The following is a 16752-nucleotide window of genomic DNA, read 5'->3' on the forward strand; positions in this document are numbered from 1 at the left end:
GGGCAATGTCACATCAAATGAAGTGTGCAAACCTAGTTCATCACTGTGCTATGGATCAGCTGATGTGCCAACTGAACTTGTGTGTTGCATTCGCCCGTGTAAATAAGTGCAGCTGTCAAAGCCGCATCTCAGTCTTTGTTGCTGCTGCTGTCTGCTCGCCTCTCCAGTCAATCCAGCCCTCAGCTGGCTGTTCTTTGCCGTCATGGTTTCCAAAATGAGGTTGCAGTTAAGCTTCTTTTGCATTTTCTTTTGGCTGACTGTAAATAAAACTTAACATAGGAAGAGATGCTGTACAAAACAGAGACGTGAGGCCAAAAACTCTCCACAACCTGTACAGAGCTGGGCTGGTGAGGCATATTTGCTGTCAGCACTTACTAATATCATCACTTTATGCAATAAAACCCAGATGGTAACTATGTTTGGCTGATTAAAAGTATGCAAGTCATGGCTACAATGGAGACAAAAGAGATTTTGATCAATTTAAGCACAAGTGATGAAACAAGTGATGCATTTTACCAATATTTTTTTATTTTTTTTTATTAGATTATTTATTCAGCAAATTGTTTTGCCTTTATTGGATAGTGGGCTGTGAACAGAGAACAAGGGAAGAGAGAGATGATTATGACATGCAACAAAAGTCCCTGGCTGTAATCGAAACAGGGATGTGTTGGTTATATGGTATGCACAGTAATCATTCAGCTACCAGGGTGCTTCAGTAATAACCAATGTTTGGTTAAAATGATAATCTTCATGTGATTACTTTACCTATGAACAAACAAATCTGCATGGTACATGTATGTATGTTAGAGCGGGAATCTCCTCAGTAAGAACGCAGTTGCTCTTTGTTGTTCAAGAAATTCAAGCAGGGCAAAACAAGCCTGTACGGCCTTCCTCTTGTTCCCTCTCTCCTCCTCCTCCTCCTCCTCTAGTGGCACGGAATATCTATTGTCCATCCCTTACACATGGACATGAAACACACACGACCACAACAAGTGCTTTTCTGTGCTTTAAATACACCGGACTGATATGGCTGGAGTGTTGATGTGGGTATCACAAGAGTTTCAAGGTTCCACCTGTGCCACCATCAACATCATCATCAGCAACCCCCACTGTAATACTGTTGAAGTCACTAAAGCTCCTTTTACACAGCCAAGGTTGTTCAAGGCAGGAATGTTGTGCCTTTATTCTACCTAACTGTTCTGTATAAAAAGGTAAGGACACAGAGAGGTGGCGGAGGGGTGGAGGTGGTCCCTCCATTAAGCCGACTACAGGGGTAGTCACAGAGTCACAGAGATTCCGTTTAATCGGCCAATTCCACGATTCCGTCCGCGTTTCCGTGATCGCGGAAATCATAGGGCCCTACATAAGACACTGTCAGCCTCATCTTACTGTCATTCCTTCACTGATATAGTGCTGCCCACATTCATATTTCTATTATTATGTCACCATTCACATTTACTAAGGCCACAACTAATGATTATTTTTCAATTAGTCAATTATTTCCCAATTAGTCGATTATTTCCTGATTAGTCAATTAATCCTTTGGTTAACTTACAAATGAATAATAAACATAACTTCAACCATTAATCTCTCAATCTTTTATTCAAGCATTTTCTCAGAAAAAAACCTTTTTAAAAAGGCCTCCATCAGTAAAACAAATGTCCATTAGTCCAGCATCAGTTCAGACCAACAAAAATGGTACAATAATTTCAGGACATCATTCGCTTTAATGGATGTCCATAAGAACAACACAAATAGTGCAAGAAAGATGTAGAGTATGTATTGGTAATTGAAATGTTGATCAGTTCAGGTAGCAGTTGAACTGTTATCTGAACTGGGGTTGATAATGTCACAAAAAAATCTGAATCAGCACTGATCCCAATATTGAACTTGTCTAAATACTAAAGGAACAGAAAGAGTTCAATTAGTGTTACAGTAGAGGAATGTAAATGTGTCTACACGCTCTGCAGTCAGGCTTCCTCTTCTCTTAGTCCCCATGTTCCCTGCAGCTGAGAAGAGGCATTCAGATGGGGTTGATGCTGCAGTGACAGACAGCTATGGCTTTGCCATGATGACAAACATGGGAAAGCTTGCCTCATTTTCCTTCCACCATTTGAGTGGTTTGTCCAAAGTATATCAGTACCTCATTCTTCACTTCACTGTTAGTATCATCATCTTCAACATTGTCTTCTTCACTGTTGCTGTGCTCATCCGAATCTGAGCCAAGCCGAGACAGTGGTGTCCACTCTGAAACTGGTGGTTTGGCACTTGCTTAGTCATCCTGTTTTACACTGTGATGTGTTTCCTCTCTCTCTTCTTTTTGCTTGCACTGAAAGTAAAACTTTGACTTGAACTTTTAGGCTGTTCTCTGCTGGTAGGAACTTTGTGAAATCTTGGATCAAGGGCAGCTACAATAATGCATACATTTTGTGCATTGTCTCTGAATGTAGTCTCCAGCTCCCATCTTGAAGTCATCTTCTCTGCTGCAGCAGCCTGGAAAGCCTTGACAGGCATGATCTCAAATGATGTGCTGTGAGTGGATTTTGGCAGCCCTTCACCAGCGGAGGTACGGCAGAAACAGTGACATCAGCCTCTCCGCTCAAGAAGACAGTGGCATAGTCAACCGGCTTTAGGACTTGTTCCAGTTCTTCAAGTAGGCTCAATTGATCACTTTCCAGATCCAGGAAGTGCTTCCCCCACTGTATTACTTCAGGAACTGAAAGAGTTGCTGTCACGGGCCACCTCTGTTCCAGCTGGTGGCTGACCATGAATGAGCAGTTCTAGCTTACTGATACATATTGTATTAGTTTATGCCACTTTGCTCTTAGCTTGGTGCTGGCCAGCTCACTCTTTCTGAAATGTTCCACACAACATCTTGCAGTCCTGAGTGCTTTGCTGATCTGTGCATCCTTCAGTACACGGTTGACGACTAACTGTAGTGTATAGCCAACCAACCTGAGAGAAGTAACCCCATGCCTCTTTTCCAACATCCTTAGAGCAGCAACAATATTATCAGCACTATCATACAAAACAACGATTACTTTAGTGATGGATATACCAAATCTCTCAGCTGCTTTTTCAGCAGCAATATTTTCAGCTGTATGTCACTCGTCACGTGGCAAGATGGTCCTGCTTACAATCACGATACCTATCCCAGTAGGGATAAATAGTTGGTCTGAGCAACCCCACCCTTGGGTTTTTACTCTGAAGCTTTTAATGCACTTACAGTAACATTACAAGTGTAGTTGTCAACTTGAATACTTCACCTCGTTCAATGTCTCTCCTGTGTGTGCAGCACATACATGGAGGACTCAGCTCCGCCCGCCATGAACCACAAAGAGCAGAGGAGAATAGCACAACCATAAATGACAACAAAACACTGCAGCTGAAATGAAATGAGTGCACATAAATAAAGACAGTCTCTACTGTGTTTTGCTGTTATTTATAATTCACCGTCACGCTGCTCGTCTCCTCTTCTTTTTCTCAGAGCAGGCAGGGCTGAGCAGATTGCCGTCAAGAATGTGATTTTTGTCACAATGAAATAAATGATAGAGCATAATATGAAACAGACAGTTTTCTATTGTCACACCATACAGTCATATAGCACAGCCCTAGTCAGGCTATATGAAGTCAGCTCCGAGTCTTCATTAATAGAATGGCAGGTGACGCCTAAGTATGCCTCAGTGGCAGTACTTGTCTTTGCATCTGTGGTGAGAGTGATTTTTGTTTTGACCTCTGTAAGTGAAGCTTTTACTCTCTAAAGAGTCTCCTCATATTTCCTCTCCATCAGCTCAGTGGACCCTGGAGGGAAGTGTGTACTCTGTGTAAAATGTGTTGACCATCACATGGAGCCCTGACCCTCCACAGTCGAAAAGGGTCTCATATCACATTTTAACATGAAGTCTATGAATGAATGAACCATTTCACAAATTGATACCATTTATCACAAAAGTTAAGATTTAGCTATGTAGTGTAAGCCTAATTAGGAAAGGCATTTTTACATTCTGCCATTAATTATGATTTAGTGTTCAGTATGACAGTCCCAGCATCCTTTCTTTTGAGATGCCCATGCTTAGCAGTTGTGCTGCTGTGCTACACCATTTTAATGTTACACAGCATGTAGAACACAATTTTATTAAGCCTCTGTTAAAATAATCCCCACAGTTTTGACAATCAGGTTTGGGCTCTTTGGGATAAAGTCTCACTTTCAGCATACCCAGGAGCAGGAGGCTATAGCATCAACGTATAATTCCAGCCCTAGGTTTTTACGGTAAATCAAATTTTGATAGGGTGGATTATTAAATCCCAACTTCAATACAGGTAAAAAGTTAAGTCAAAGTTTGGTCAGTGATAGATAATTAACATTCATTTTGTGAGTAAGCCAAACAACAAGATCGCCGATCTAATAAGCGGCAACACAGAGCTTTGCTCTCGCACGCGCTGCATTTATAGTCACTGTACGGTTTTTATTAACCTAACTGTGTTAAACTAACAAATCCCACCGCACGGGGTGTGTTTGACCGGCGAAACAGTGTCACACTCAGCTCCGACACTCAATCTGTCTTTTTCACGTGTTTATTTCTCTTCATTAGCAACTCCACACATGCTTTTCTTTTAGTACTTAAACAGTGATCGTGCCGTCAGCAGGTAATCAACTGAAAAACATAACATATAAACATAACTACGTTAATGGCACGGACATATTTATGATATTTAACACAAGTTACAATCACATTGTATATCAACTCACCAGCTCAACTTCACCGGTCAAAAACCGAGTCACAATAAGCATAACCACCGAAGAAGAAATACAAAGTGTACTGCTGCTGCTAAAGCGCGCTATGAACACCCAATGATATAAACAGTAGGAAACAATAACATGTTTGGAAAAATAGGAAAACTTCACACAGTCACACAAACACACACGCACTGTCACTCTAGTGCGCGCTCTTGCTCGTTCACTCCAGATTCCGGGAGAATACGTCTAATTTGCGGGCGTCATGGAGACGCTATCAATATGTGGGACACTGCTGCGCACGCAGGGGGGGGGGGGCACATCGCCGATGTGGTGTCCATCGGACCAACCCTATTATAGTATGCTATTATGTCTGTACTATTATGCTCAGCCAAAGATGTTTTCCTCAAGAAAGACACACCACCATTATCTTTATGATTGGAAAAATAAAAAGAGGTGGTGTGGTCTGTTGTACCTGTGACCACACCCAGCTATGTAACAGAGTGGTAGAGTAATGTCGCAGTGTATCACTGCAGCACAGCTTGTGAAAAAAGCATGTTGTCAGCACTGGTTGGAGAAGCCAAAATTTAAGACTGGGTGAAGTTACTCTTTAAAAAATGCATTTGGAATGTTGTCGAACTGCAACTTGTTATATTTTTTTTTATTAAGTTGGTCAAAATTTTAAATATAATAAAATCAAATTTTATGTCAAACATACATGAAAAATGTTTCCCCCAATGCTCCATCACAAAGTTATGTCTTCATACCGCTTGTTTTATCCAATTAATTGTCAAAAAAGAGACTCTAGGGCTTGGTGATATATCCAATTAATTATTTTTTTGGGGGGTTTTTTTGCGCTGATCATGGTCTAAAATGTGATATTTTGAAGCACCTTAGTGGCCAAAACGTACCCACAACATCCTTGGTTTAATGTCGTACCCATCTGCCAAATAACTGCCCAATAACAGGCAAAAATGCACAAAAATAATCATTAAAAAACATAAAGTGATCATGAAGTTCTGCATTTTGTGAATTGACGATAAGCTAACAATTTTTTTGTAGGCTTTATTTTTCAGTCTTAGATATCAAACAATATACATAATATTTAATTGATGATTAAAAATTGTCAGCTATCAACAAAATGATCAATCAATTGTATTGTTTCAACCCAATAATATTGGTTAAGAAATATATTAGTCCCTTAATGTGGTCAGTATATAATGCTTTAAAACACAAGGGACGTAGCCCCTCTGGGTCAAAAAGATGTATTACAACGTTTTGGCCACACAGGTTCCATCAAAAGTGATGTTTTACAGTAGCATGATTACTATACAATCATTATGTAGTCCAACTAAGTAAGAGACTGTTGTTTTTATATATAACTTCTCTGCATCCGATTTTAAGTTAAACACCGCTATCAGTAGAAAATATCAGTAAGCCAACACATTGGTGTCTCACTGGCTAACATACAGGTTTCATCAGATACCCACCCAGACTGTGTGATCAAACACTTCAGGCGAGCCACTGATCATTGAATGGGCCACCATACAGCTGGGGAGCGTTCAAAGACTCTCAGGTAGGTACGCAGGTGAGGTATGCAGGCTGCTGCTGTTCTCCCTCATTCAAGCACCCAAATACACACGCACACGCACACACACACACACACACACACACACATACACAACCTCACACAAGTGGCACATTCCTTCTATGACACAGCGCTGCCCAAATAAGGGGCTCAGGTGTTTCTGCCTTTGTAGTTTTACAAACACTAAGAAAGAGACAGAAAGTGAGTGAGACAGAAAGAGAAAGGGAGGGGAGACATATGATGTTTTCCTTTTTCTGCCTCGGCTGTGAAACCTCATCCTTCTTTCATTCCTTCTTTCATTGTGTCAGTCGCTCCTTTGTGTGCGTTGCTGATGAGGCCCCCTTGACACTGAAGAGGTTATCCACTGATACCCGACTCCCATTGAAGACGTTTTTCTCCCAAACACACATTACATGCACACATCCACAACCCTCTTTTCTTTCTTATTTCTTACACACAATCCTGTGTCTCTCAATTTCTTCCTTTCTTCTTTGTTTCCGAGCCTTTTAGTCACCTCCCTGCCACCCTAACACAGATACAAAGGTCACACCACACAAAGCTACCACAGAAGAAGAAGTGTTGGAAAACCCTTACATCACTGTTGGGAGGGAGAGGGAAAGAAGAGTGGGAGTACATGGAGAGAGAGAGTGCATTTCTCTTCTCCTCTCCCATCTGCTACCATCTGTCCTTTTCCCTCCTTCCTGCCCCTTATGTGCATCATGTCTTCCCTTCACCCTTGAATGATATTGTGATAATGAAAGATCGCTCTGCTTTCTTCAGTTTTTCTTTCTAGACCATTTTTCTATCATTAACAGAAATGAGTTAAGTTTCATCACCTTGAAAAGAGAAGTAAATCCACTAATAACCCCCTACCAACCAGACACAGGACACCACATGAGGTCAGATCCTGAGGGATTGAAACTCCACTTCAGAACTTGTTTTAGGTTGTTTCTCTTGCGACTCTCACGGAAAGCTCCGTTGAGAGTTCCCTCTCAGATAAAAGACACCTCAGATGACGGACCAAAGTGGCCACCCTGTCACAAGATAAGGCTGGGTGTATTTTACGGAGCTGGGTATGATAAGACGGCGAGAGGGAATGTGTGTGTACTCCGTGTGTGTGTGTGAGTGTGTGTGTGTGAGTGTGTTGAATAACAGCCTGATGACAACTTGAAATACCTAACAGCTGGTTCGCAAACTGTCTACCCTTCTCTCCCTCACCCACTGCTGGCAAACCATTTGATCATCTGTTTTATCTTTAATATTAGATTTTTTTTTACATTTATTGATAAATTGTATTAGAATTGTTGGCTAAAAAAAAATAAATTGTAAAGCCTAAATGTGTGGTGAGTTATACTTGATTTGTTATTGATTTGCTCCAAGATTTTATACAATCTAAAAACATACAAACTATTATGATTATGTAACCAAATCTAAGAAGAGAGCATAAAAATGAGATTTCGAAAGTGCAACAAAACTGTTGAAACAGATAAAATCAAGACAACAACCCTGTGAGATGATAACACAATTACTGTTTGTTCCAGTTCCAAAACATGAGCATGAATTTAATGTTGTTATCTGTATTGTAAATAAAGCTGTTTCACATTATGCAGAGTATGATTGATGATGCCAGTCTCCAACAGTATTCTGAGATATTTAATGTGCAAAATATTTTTCATAGCACAACATTTCCAAAGAGCCTTAAGGAATCAAGGACTGAAGAATTTCTGTATTTAGTATTTACAGCATTCGTACTCAATAGGACCAAATGATAATTTAATTCAGACCGGGTATAAAATTCAACCACAACGTGACATCGCTATCAAGTCAACTCACGTCAGCCGGCCACTAGTCACCACAGATTGTAGGAGCCTCGGTTAATAAAGTTAAATGGCTTGTTCAAAACTAGCCAATATGAAAAGAAAAAGGTTGACAGTGAAAAACATGCATTTACGGACGACATTCATTTTGCCCAAGGAAAGTATGAGACCATTGTGCTTGATTTGCAATGAAACAGTGGCCATAATGAAGAGTGGGGACACAAAACACCACTACAACACCAAACAAGCCTGGTTTGAACAAAACTATCCCAAAAATACGGAGGCAAGAACCACAAAACTGAACCAGATGAAGTCGTGAGCAAACATTTTCAACAATGAATGCAGTGCTCCAGTTTAAGGACTAGGTTACACAAAAAGAGTGTCCTGTCTCTAGGGCTGGGTACCAGTACTCAATACCTTTAAAAAGGTACCGACCGAAATATCCCAGTACCAAGTAGTATCGAAACTTCTCCAGTCAAATGATACCTGCATTAGGTCTTTGTATAGTGTAGATATTGTGTCAACATGTGATTGGCCAACTACTGCAGCACCTACAACTCAAAAAGTCTGTGCTAGTGAAGTCCAGCGTGATATATTTGACAGAGTTGGAAGATGCCAAATCCATCATTATTGTAATGATGGGGGCCTTTGATGAGTATTGTAAAAAGGTACTGGTATTGTAATTTTTTTAACAAAACTGAGCCCTATGCATCTCCCATCAATGCAGGAATGCTGTCCATAGATTCCATTCATTATCCCCTAATCTGCTGATTGTTTTCGAGATTCATTAATTAGTTGTTTGGTCCATAAAATGTCAAATGTCAATCATTGTTTCAGCAAATGTCTTTTAACCAGAACCAAACGTCACTGAGTTTGCTGATACAGAATTTTTTTTTAAACTGAAATATTCACATTTGTAAACTGGATTTAGACACTTTGACCTATTTTTTCTTAAAATATTACTCAAAGTGATTAATTTATTATGAAAATAGTTGGAAATTGGACATTTAATAGTTGGCAACTTATTAATCGACTAATAACTGCAGCTCTGGTTGTTCATGTACATAATTATGGAGGTTTTGTACTCAAATATCACCTTGTAATGCATCTTTACTGGACGCACAGGAAATGTACAAGTGTAACCCACATCTAAGAGGGGTATTTTAGTTCCCCTGATTTACAGTGTAAAGTGGATTGTTAACCTACAATTACCCCTCAGTCAATGACTTGTATGTTGTCTGCCTTCATTTGCCAAACTGACATTTTTACAGTAACTAAGAACTGATTTTATCGCCCATGTTTCATGACTCAGACGGCAGCCATAAATGCCTCGACCATGAGATAATCCTCGATTGTTTTCACTACCTGGCTTTGCAGTGATAATCTTAAGGCTTAAGACCGTTGTCCTGAATTGGAGTTATTTATAGACAAATGTTTTGACCAAACTGGGAAACAGTAAGAGTAGCAGTGAAGGTAGCACTAACACTGACAGTGAAGTAGTGGCTGTAGTAGTGGTGGTGGTTATAATAATTTGTAATAGTATTAAAAAAAAAAGGTTTGTCTTAATAATCTTTCTTGTCTTTGTTTTCCAAAGGAATTTCAAAGTTCTACCAGAGTTTCATTTGGATAAACCCTTAGGGGAGCCTCAGGAACCTTTTCAATCTCACTGCACTGTCCTGGACTGCCCTGCTGTAAATGTAAAAGCATTCTCTTGCCAAGTCCATATTCTAAACCTGTAGGATTAGACTTAATCCATGGCCAGCAAAAAAAAAGGGCATAAAAGGCTTGAAAGTAAACACTAAGTGAACCTTCTTGAAGTGTCAAGTGATTGAGGTCATTTCTAAACCAGTCCATGAGACACACATACACACGTCTGAACTGAAAAAAGAGAGACTAGCTTACAATGCAATATACAGCCTGCTGTTGCTATAAACAAGGCATACTGCCACTGACTGCTCTGAAGCTCGGACTATTTACTGTATATACGCCTGGAAGCACATATGAATATTTTAACCAGTGGAGCTTTACAGTGCTGTATGTAGTCATACTGTGCCTTAGCGTCAGATCATCCAGGATCAATAAAACATCCAAACAGACATGTTGTTTCAAAAGTGAACAATTTACTTTCAACCTGTCTTTAGCTTTCTCTGTCTTCAGGCACACATACAACACACCCAGAGCTGTTCTAGTTCACAATCTACCAGCCTATAGACGAGACGTTTTACAACCAGGTTGGCCCAAGATTTAAACCCAACCTCAGACTGAGCTGCATTTGTCTGTGTAAGACTGTGTTTTGGCTTGTGGGTAATTTAAATACCTTCATACTTGAAGCAGAAAATAAAATGCTAGTAGTTTGACTAATACTGACATGAGCATGGCATCCTGCCTTGACAAACCACAAATGTCCTCGCTATTGTTTTACTTCTTGGTTAAATAATAAAATTATTCATATTTAGCCCTCATACCAGATACATACAGTTCATACCCAATACAACAGCTAGTACGACAGCTTTAAGGATATCTTTAGTATATGAGATTGCATTAAAAGTTGCTTTTTTTTCCAGATGACTCTACACTCTAGGCTGCTGTCACTCCAGATATCCAAAAAAAATACAAACACTTCTGGCCAGATAGAAGAGAAGCTGTGAAGATGCTTATAAGCAAACAGCTTATTACCTGGTATTTAAATTTTGTCACACAGTAAGTGTGTGAATCAAGGTTTTCATTTTAAGTTCCTAATGACACTCTGACTAGACAGAGCGAGTTTTGACAGAATGTGTATCTTTTATCTCTTTTAAAAGGACAGAACATTTTTTTAAAAATGGGGCAGAGTGAATATTATTGACCATCACCAAAAAATATTCAACCCACATGCGGCTGTCTGTGCAGTAGCATGTAACACTGTGCAGTTGGATAATTGGATAGTGAAATAAAATGTCTCTCGCATTTATTCACCACATGGTTTCTTAGTTTGACCAGCACTAAATGGGATCCAGTATAAAGGCTGTTTAGTTATCTATTATTTGTATGTGTTATTTTTTCCTTATCAGAGGGTGAAAGAGAGCAGAACAAAATAGAAAATAATAACACAACTTTAATGAAAAGATAATAATAATTAAAAGGGGACTAAATCTGCGTCCCCGCACCTTTAATCATCACTGACTGTAGCTAAATAGTAACTAAAGAGAATAAGCTTATTTCCCAATATGTCAATCTTTTGCTTTAGGTATTGTGGGAAGTGGGAAACATGGAAAAGAATTCAAATTTATGCTTTTTTCAAGACGGACAATCTTACTGACAACTTACAAGCAAAACAAATAAATATCATACTGAAATCCACCACAGTTCCATAGCAAACATGTTTGCAAACAAATTTTTCAAGGATTTCCATCCCAGTGTTTGTGTCTGACAGCCACAGTGAGGCTACACCGGCTTCAAAGCTCTGCGGTGTGATTCCCTCCTTCATTTGCATAGGTTGGGTTTCCTGACCATTCAGTGTAAATACAATTCAAGTTTACAATTTTTTTTTTTTTTTTTTTTTTTTTGCCCCTACAACTCTAGAGTAGCCACAAGACAATAACAAACTGATGCTAAGCGGTCTGGAAAGATGTTTCAATAAACATTTTGTTTCTCTGAACTTTGTGATGCCTCTGCTTTAATGACACTTATGGCCTAACAGAGAGATGCACTGATACACACAGAAAGAAACCACTCTAAATGATTCCTGCCTGACTTCAGAGAAAAACCCATCCCTTCACTTCTTACCACTACATTAACCAGCCCCTCACCTCTTTTCATCCCTGCCTTATTTCCCCCCTCTCCTCTCATCCTTCCATCCCAACCTCTCAACAATTTACATCCAGAGGTTGAGAAGCAGCTGGACAATAAAAGCAGCTTAAAAGGACACACTCCCACAATGTTTATGTTAGCCAGCCCTGAGCAGCTATGAAATTGAACAGTAAAGAGGCCAGTTGTGTTGCTCGCTGGCCAGGTTAGTGTGTCTACATTTATCTCTTGCTGTCACAGTCAAAACGACTTAAGGACAGTGCTGGGCAGACATTGTGTATGTTTGTGTGTATCTGTGGGACCATGTATCCAAGAGGCCGGGGTCTGGGGGGCTTTTAAGACACCGCTCAATAACGCGGTTTCTCCAAACAAGCTGTTCATCTTCTTCTGTTGATCAGATTAGACATTAAGGAAGGGAACATGCTCCAGATCAAAGATGAAAGAGATTCCTCTGGTTGAGAGGTCCTCCATTCTTACCACAGACCCATGAGTCACAATCAGTCAACAAAACGAGTGCTGCGATGACGGCTCAGGATGATGCATCCTCTATTTGATACAGTTTCACCGACTCATCAGGTGGTTTTGGTGGTGTCATCGCTACTCACAGAATTACCCTTAATTCGAAACAGCCGATATAACGTTTGACATTTTAACTGGCAGAAGCATCAATCAGTGCCAGCTACACATGAAAAGCCACTACTTGAATGTTTTGTACATTTCTCTTTGCTAATAAGAAAGACACACATAAAACAGAGCAAATGTGTTAGCATCTTAGCTTTGGCTCAGGACAACCTTTTGGTTTATTTTTACTTAAATCAGATAAGCTCTCTTTTGTAATACATAACAGAAGTCAAGTCTTTTTCCCCACATATACCACATTAATGCACATAAAGTACATTTATGTACACTGATGTAGGATGTTATAATGTACACAGTTTTTCCTATTTCAATTTACTTTATTCTTCTGTACTTTATTCTTTCCTATTTACTATTTAGTTTCCTTTGTTTGCTTTGCATCTGTGTGAAGCTTTGATGTATGAAGATGTATCCTGTTTATTTACATTGTGTGCTCTGTTTGTATCCTTTTCATAACTTTATCTGTGTTTCCGGTGAAACAGTGCAGATTAAACAGCACTTTTTAATCATAATGCTGCTGTATTTAATTATGATCACATCATGTGTTTGACGTTATTCTACAGAAGTTTAATTTTTACCAGGCCCAGCCAGTCTCAGTATTACAGTTAATACATACTGGACATAGTGACTTTTTAAAATACGATCAAAATCATTTGTGGCCATATATTTGTTTGAGTATAATGAGCAATAATGTGTTTTAATGAGCCTGTGCACTGGAGTTAAAATGTTTATTAATGCCTCCTGTGGTGAGTTCAGGCTGTATGCGTCCATATTGCATGTCAGTAGAGCAGCAGATACAGTACAGTTCATGTTTAGACTGTAACTGGTTGGAAGGCATGTTTCACAGATGTTGATCCTCATACAAAGGCTTATTGGAGAGGTTTCATCACATAGTACAGCCACATCCTCTGGGCCGACACACTCTGAAACACACACACACACACACACTACTTCATCTGTGAAGAGGGGAAGCCTAACGACAAATCTCTACAATCGCACATAGTTTCATCTGCACGCTTTTCAACAAGGATGTCACACACACACACACAAAGAAGTAACTAGGGTCTGTGGGGAGTTGAAGATAGTTTTGAGGGCTGCAGGATTTGAGATTGGCGCTCATCACACAATCAAGCACACTGCAGTGACTCAAGCCTGTCTCTGTAGCATTGATTTAAAATGTGCTTCTGGTCCTAACAGTGCTGGAAACATCGTGGTTCCTACAGTGGTGAGTGAGGGAAAAGATGAGACATTGCTGTAACACTAAAACACCACTTGTCCAGGATTTGGGGGGATTTAGAAGCAGATTTTGTGAGCCAATTTGCATGGAACAAATTTTTCAATGTGAATTAAGAAAAAGAAAGAGTTGAAGTTTGGTGTCTTTGCTCTGACCTCATCATTACCCGCCAGCACAGCAGCGATTGGGGGGTGAAAATGATAAACTTTCCCTCTGCACTTGGCCCATTCCCAAACAAAGCACCTCCTGCGATGACAGGAAATATACTTTCAAGTGAATTGAGACATTTTAAACCACCTGCTACAACATCAGACTAAAACAAATCAGCCAGACAGCAAATAACTATCAATATAATCTCATTACAGACACAAAAATAATAGCTTGGAGCGATCGACAAGCAGCAAGATGACCAGCAGTAGTTTGTGTGTCAGGTTAGGAATGGGTTTAACATATAAAATATGCTTTCATTTGTCAATTTGGTGAAATTGGAGCACACATCATACCTAATTCAAAGATAAAAGCAGCATAGAAACATAAAACATATAAACAGCAGCATAAAAAGTGCAAAAGAAGTCAAATAGATTTGGTAAAAATTATAGGAGAGTGATAATCCATATGCTAAGATACCTTGAGCTACTGTAACCTTAAGAAAGAGCGAAAACTACAATTCAGAAGAATAATTATTTAATATTTACTAGAATCTTAAATAGAGCAGTTTGCCAATAAACTGGAAACAATTAAAGTAAACATAAAATAATCGCATAACAATGTCTATATTTGGGGTATTTTCCTTGTAATTACTAAATAATTAGACAATAATTTTCAAAATAATCATAATAATTATTTCCAGGAAACTAAACAACTAAAAACATGATTAATTAAATAATAGACCTGATATGAATACGACTATCTAGACGTAGTTTGTGTGTGTGTGAGAAAACCATGTTGTTTCCAATTAAGTCAATACTGTGAGGAAACGAAACTATTATGTGAATGAGCTGCGTGAAAGACGTGTTTACATCCCTAAAGCCGATATGCAGCATTACTCTCCACTAACACGGAGCTATAGCAGGAAACCACCCAAACAACAGCAACAAGACTCCCAAGAATCAAACACGAGAGTTCATTAACTCAAAAAAAAAACAAAAAAACAACAAACAATGCAAAACAAATCATTCACAAGGGCAACATCATCAGCACATGGAAGCAAAGCGTATAAAGCGAACATACCATTAGCATGACTTACTTTGCTGTGGTAAGGCGGGAACCTCGCGCTCTGTTAGCATAGATAGACATACTTCCGGAAGAGTAATGGCGGTCCCACCTTCCTGTGAAACACATAATTCTCCGCAAAGCCGCCATGAAGTAATACAAACAGACTCGGCTGACTCTTACAGTTTAAAAGCTGACTGGAGTAATTAGCAAACTTCATGCAAATTTGGCAGCACGTGCAGCAGGCGGAGCGTCATGGTCTAAATTTAAAGGTCCAGTGTGTAAGATTTCGTTGCAGCGAGGTTGTAGATTGCAACCAAATAAATACAGTTGGAAGCAAACAGTAGGCTAGTTTATTGTCTGCAAAGTGTCAGATTGTATAGAAGTCTATAAGAAAACGACCCTATATCTCACTTGATTCATTACCTTTCCTAATAAAGCGTGATGTTCATTTTGCAAATCATCCTTACCTTTTAGAGTAAAATAGACAATAACGCAGGGTATGATTTATAACAGGCATGCAAAAAAAAAACAGGAATGTTAAATGCAAGCCTATTTTAAATTGTCATATTTCGAATAAGGGATCTCAATACTTCATCCACAACTGCATATTGTACTTCACACACACCTGCATGCACCTTATCAAACACAGAATCCCCATACTGCATCTCATCATCAAACAGATTCAAACACATTCACCCACCAAAACACACACTCTCAATAAATAATTAAATACCATCCTCATCAAATTGCATGCAAGGCCAGGCAAAACAAACTGTGTTTTTTTCAGGGGAGGACAGCCTATCCCCAAATGAAGGGAGGATGGAGGCTTTGTGTAGCTGGAACATGCTGGTTATCCTTCAGCACTCTGGAAAATACTGGCTGCATGACAATAGACCACCTTGAGCTGAGGAGGCTGTCACCTCAGCACTTATCGGACTGTAGATCTCGGTGCTGTCTCTCCCACTTATAGCTCTCTCACAAACACATACCATGAAGACACACGTGACCTCTGAGACCTTTCAGATGGGCATCTTACTAGAAGCACACACAAAGTCCTTGATAGTAATTTCTCAACCCTTTTTAAAAAGAAATAATCACTATCACCGCATCTCGCCTCTGCTTTGGGAGTGACAGTTCTCTTCAGATCTCCTCCAGCCTGAGAGCAGATAAGGGCCCGTCTGAGTGCTACTTGTTACAGGATGAAGTCACCCTCATCGCTCACACATGCAATCCCCATCCATATAAATGTATCTACGGTCTAATCTACTCTATCTCTGAAGGCACCACTCCCCTTCTAAGTACCTCCAGTTCATTCTCTGCTGATGAATAGCAATCAAGTGCCGCTTGTAGGTGAAAATGTCACACAAACTGATATTTACATTTCAGTCATTATCACAACCCACATGACGGACGCATGCGATCCCATTCTGTTGCACCGGGACACTTTGAGGTTTCAGAGGTGGCTTTCCTAACCCGCTTGTGCATCTTTTCTTCACTACCCCCCCATCAAAGCAGAGCCATTGTATTCGCCCGCCTCATACCTTAATTGTTTGTCTAGGAAGGATGCTCATTATATGACACTGTTTGGCAAAAATAAGCCTCCTCCCAGCTGTCTTGCAATCCCTTATTTGGATGACTTTCTTTTAAGTAGCCTTTTATCTCCTTAAAAACATGCGTTATCGTTCAATTTCATCTTGAACTCTTCAGCTGCAATTAATTTAAATTTCAGTGTGATAACAAT

This window comes from Scomber scombrus, chromosome 15, assembly GCF_963691925.1.
Source record: "Scomber scombrus chromosome 15, fScoSco1.1, whole genome shotgun sequence".
Lineage (NCBI taxonomy): Eukaryota > Metazoa > Chordata > Actinopteri > Scombriformes > Scombridae > Scomber > Scomber scombrus.